The 5,068-nt window shown below is 36.1% G+C and overlaps 1 long non-coding RNA gene across 1 annotated transcript; it reads right to left on the bottom strand.

The window, feature by feature from the left end:
- Window positions 1-1,059: 1,059 nt before the first annotated feature.
- LOC139123346 (uncharacterized) lies at window positions 1,060-3,712 on the bottom strand. The gene is made up of 3 exons (XR_011549641.1): window positions 3,530-3,712; window positions 1,768-3,145; window positions 1,060-1,398 (listed from the first exon to the last, which is right to left on the bottom strand). It is a non-coding gene; the product is annotated as an uncharacterized lncRNA (long non-coding RNA).
- Window positions 3,713-5,068: the final 1,356 nt, after the last annotated feature.

The following is a 5,068-nucleotide window of genomic DNA, read 5'->3' as shown; positions in this document are numbered from 1 at the left end:
GTCTCTACTTGAAGAAAATGGACAACATTAAGCAGTCAAGTACGGCCGTAGCCCCTAATTTGCATACATCCCACCGGTACCAAATTGCATACATGCGATAAAATATTAGATAGTTATTATTCACTTCTCGAAACATACTTTTAAACTATCGAGTTATATATCAAATGAAAGGTATTTGCATGAAGAACACTAAACAGACATCCAAAAAGATATTTAAATTCATTTCACTTAAATATTGTCATATTTATATTGAAAAAATATTTTTCCCTTTTCGATAACAATATTTAAAAAAATGAATACAAACAGCCAAATCGTACAGCATCGTCATACGTCATTTGAGAGCTTCCTATCTCTACTTCAAGAACATTGACAATGTGGAGCTGTCAAGTACGGACGTGGCCCTTAATTTGCATAATTTACATGGGTACCAAATTTGCATAATTGCGATATAAAATTAGAATTTATTCACTACTATAAACATACTTTAAACTATCGAGTGATATATCAAATGAAAGGTATTTGCATGCAGAATACAAAATGTATATCCAAAGAGATATAAGATATAAAATAATTTTACTAAAATATTTTTCGTACTTATGTAGAACAATATACTTTCCCCTTTTCATAACGATATTTTAATAATTTTAACACATAGAACCGCATCACAGAACCACATCAAACGTTATTTGGAAGCCTTTTATCTCTGCCTCATAAAAAATGACAATTTGCAGCTGACAAATAGGGCTGTAATAATTTAATTTGCATAATGCTCACGGGTACCTAATTTGCATGAATACGATATAAAATTACAAAAATCCATTGTTAAGTACTCTAAACTTACTTTTTCAACTATCAAGGGATATATCAAATGATAGGTATTTGCATGTAGAATAGAATCATGAACTCCAAACGTGTATTCAAAATATTCTTATTGAATATTTTCAATAAGTGTAACCGGGTAATTAAACTGACTTTAAATATAGCCAGTCAATTAAACCCGACCCAAGTTCATATTATCCAATCAACAACAAGGAAAGAATGATTATCGTACAATTTGAGTTGCAGTTTATGTTGAGGTTTATTTCACTACACACTAATGATGATAAAAAAGTCTACAATGATTAGCCGGCAATACTGTTTAAACATACAGAAACTCTAGACACGCCCCTATCCAAGTTCATATCAATTACAGTGTTCACTCAATAGACACTCTCCAGAATTGTTCAGGGTTCAGAGTCCACGTCGATCCTGTTGCTACGGTTACGAATTCCTTGATGTAACCTCTTCCAGTTCGGGTGGGAAACTGATTCACACAAAACGTCCTCCAGACAGTTCTCCTTTGGGATTAACTCATTAGCAGTCCAAACGCTTCCGTCAATGGGTTGGTATGTCGGGAAACTAGAAGTTCATAAGCCATGCAAAAAGAGAAGAGCACTTACAAGTTACATAAGCTCTTTGAGTCAGCAGATCGTGATATCAACTGGATCTTAATCCATGGCATGGCAATGCCATTCTAGTCACTTTGTCAAGATGAACAAGTTCATTTTCTGTTGAACTATTGGTATTCAAAAATCAAAACAAAAAGTACAAAACTACTAAACAAATCAATCTATTACTGTGGAAGCTTGAGATTCAGAATGGCTCACAGTCCAATCGGGAAAGCACATGGCCTCTCCAATTTGCCTCACAATGGGTGTGGTCTCAAACTTCAAAAATACACCATGAAACACGTTACAAATTCAGTATTGCAACAATGTGAAAACCTACCTAGAAGTTCATAAGCCATGCAAAAAGACCAACCACGTCGTCTTGGTTACTGGCAAGAAGAACTAATTCCCTTAGACCGAGTCTCTGCCCGCACAACCACACCACTCCACGCAGTATCTGTCTGCTCGCAGTGCATTGTGGGAGATAACGGCAATCAAGGAATTCCATCTGATTACTTAACTGTCAGATGGGATGGAAGATCAAATCACGTGACTTACTTCGTAACCGGGGTTACACATTCCCCTCAGAAGCTTACACACTCCGGGTGTAAGTGAACTCCTTTGACAGATAGTCACAACTCAATAATGCAAATTCCAAAGCAGAAACCAGAAAAGAAGGTCACTTGACCTACGGAACACCAAGTGAAACAAATGAAAAGCCATACAACTTTCACAAATGGAGGTGTTGATGTTTACATGCCATAAAAACGTGCAACAAAGTTCCTATTCCCCTCAGGAATCACATGTCATGTGTAATCCTCCATTGCAGTTTTTCTCTTCATCCCAATACTCCCTCCATCTACACTATATAAAACTAACAATTAAACAAGGCATTGACACACCTGTGCCATGCGTGGTATCACCCATCTTGCTGGTGATGTGACGACTGACGACGTGGTTGGTCCTTCCCATTTTTTTTAAAACCTCCAGTTCCGAGACATTAATGTAAAAACAAACTGCAACAAACTGTACGATAATAACTCATTCTATCCACAATCCCGGACAAGCCCCCATTTTTTGTAACCGGGGTAGTTAAACATCCCGGACGAGCCCCCACTTTTGTAACCGGGTAATTAAACTGACTTTAAATATAGCCAGTCAATTAAACCCGACCCAAGTTCATATTACACAATCAACAAACCAGGAAAGAATGATTATCGTACAATTTGCGTTGCAGTTTATATTGAGGTTTATTTCACTACAACTAAAATCTCTACTACTAATGATAATAATAATAAAAGAATAAAACACTGGTCTACAATAATTAAAACTAATAGCAGTATTACTGGAAAATAATTTCCAGGCGCAAAATCTAAAGTTCATCCACCATGATAAAGTTCCAGGTAATTCTAAAATGGCTGTTTCCTAGGGTTTGTTCACTTAGCTATTGTTCATACGGCTGTAAATGGTTTCTCCTCGAGTTGTAGGTCAATGTCCGTCCTGTTGCTATGACGATGACAGTCTATCCAATAGGAAACTGCGTTACACACCACAGAGTCCTCCCAGCTGATCCTCCCTGGAGATTGTATATTCCAACCCTGGTAGCAATAAGTTGATGATTGACACGAACAATTCCAGGCACTCCTTGCTGGCTCCTCAATCAGGCCACACAATAGGAACACACGCAGTGTATCAGTAATTCATTAACTGGATCTCCTCTGCAAGCACAGTCATGTAAAAGACCAATGGCAATTATGTAAGCGTTTCCTTCTGTTTACACTATCTCATTCAGGATGAGACTAAGTCAACATGATAGCAAATACACTGTTCGAAAATTCCATTGAAACAAAGAACTAAGAATCACAGAAAATTTCCTTCAAAATCATCCACCCAAATTTCAACATGTTAAATAAAACTTCACTACTTTCTAAATCACTACTGGAATAACACTAACTACAGAATAGCAACTTAGAAACTTTTCCACGTTAATTGGGAAAACACATGGTCCTTCATCCACGTTTCACTTGAGGGGTGTGTGTCTCATACTCTGAGACTTTTAAAAGTTCATTGTTTTCAATACCAAAGCGTTCAAATACACATACCTGCAAGCACAGTCATGTAAAAGACCAACCACGTTGTCTTGGAATTTTTTCTTGGTAGTTAAACGGATAATAATTCCTAAACGTACGTCCACACCAAAATACTGTCTTCAAGCAGTGAATATCAGTAGAGCATTGCAATGCATTGTGGGTGAAGACGCTATCAATGAAATTCCACACATGTGTCATCACACTCAAACAACACGCAGTAGACCTAATCACATGACTTACAATCGTAACCGGGTTACATAAGAATATTTTTAAATTTAAATCGTAAACATATTGACTCCTTTTAAAATATTCAAATATTGTGTAGTAAATACGAATAATGCTCACGTTATGGGGATAAATATCTGAATTTGTGTTGCAATTGATTTTTTGTTTATTAAGGATACGCAGACTGGAACCTTTTCCTGTCTAATTCCCATATAGCTGAACAACAAGAATACATAAAACCAATTGGAACTAATTCGGGATAATTGTGTCTTCATATTTTGCAAATTTTCGAAAACGTGTTTTGTGCTCTATAAATTAATCTTAAAACAAGTAAGAAAAACCAGGTGAGCTTAAATTTGCAAATTAAACCGACATTACTTCACCATCCAATTATCCCAAATTAGTTCCAATCTTGTTATAAATAGCTGTGTGTTGAATGGCCCTTTTGTTTTATTGATGTCATTTTTGTTTCTCTTAATATCTTGTTTTGATGGAGACATCATTGGTTGCTACATCTGTGTTACATCTGTATTTTCAGTTCAGTTATGTGGAATATGTAGACGGAAGGCACCATATTTCATTTATCGTATTTATTGTTATATAATGAAGGAAAAGCAACTCAACACACCGTTCATATCTTCGTTGTTTGCATTTTGTGTATGATATTGAGTATATTGTCAGTGTATATTATGTTTGGCTGTTTTATATAAAGTGTTAATTAGCCATGGAGATTATTCCAGTTAACAGTAAAATACTAGCACCACTTACAAGTTGGTACCTCATGCTAAAAATACAAGTGAACAAAATGACGCCCACCAGGAAAGTTCGTGGGCCGCCCAATTATAAGTGGATGATGCAGTCCAACCTTTCACAGATCAGAATTCACTGACTATTTTCTCAAACAAATCGTGAAGAAATAAACAACATACATCAAAGATACGACAGATTTTACACGGAAAATTGAGACAATAAAAGTTCCGGCCAATGCGACATTGTAACACTAGACATTGTTTCAATGTATACTAATACAATGCACATGAAGCAATGGAATCAGTCGACAGAGCATTAAATCAGGAAAGATCAAATGATTGCATAATCAAAAAACCAACAACAAAATACATGGTAGCTATGCTGAAAAAAGATCTTGAAAAACAACACTTTCAAGTCAACAGTGAATTTTACCGTCAGGTATTTTGGTGCGGTACGGGATCTCCAGTTTTACCAGAAATTCCCGACATTACATTTCATAAGACAAAATGAGAATAATTCAGCAACACACTGAACAAATATCGCTCTGACTGGGATTCAGCGACGATGTATGATTCT

The sequence above is a fragment of the Ptychodera flava genome, chromosome 2 (assembly GCF_041260155.1).
Source record: "Ptychodera flava strain L36383 chromosome 2, AS_Pfla_20210202, whole genome shotgun sequence".
NCBI lineage: Eukaryota > Metazoa > Hemichordata > Enteropneusta > Ptychoderidae > Ptychodera > Ptychodera flava.
Note: the sequence above shows the minus strand (reverse complement) of the source record. Positions and strands in the feature narration are given on the sequence as shown.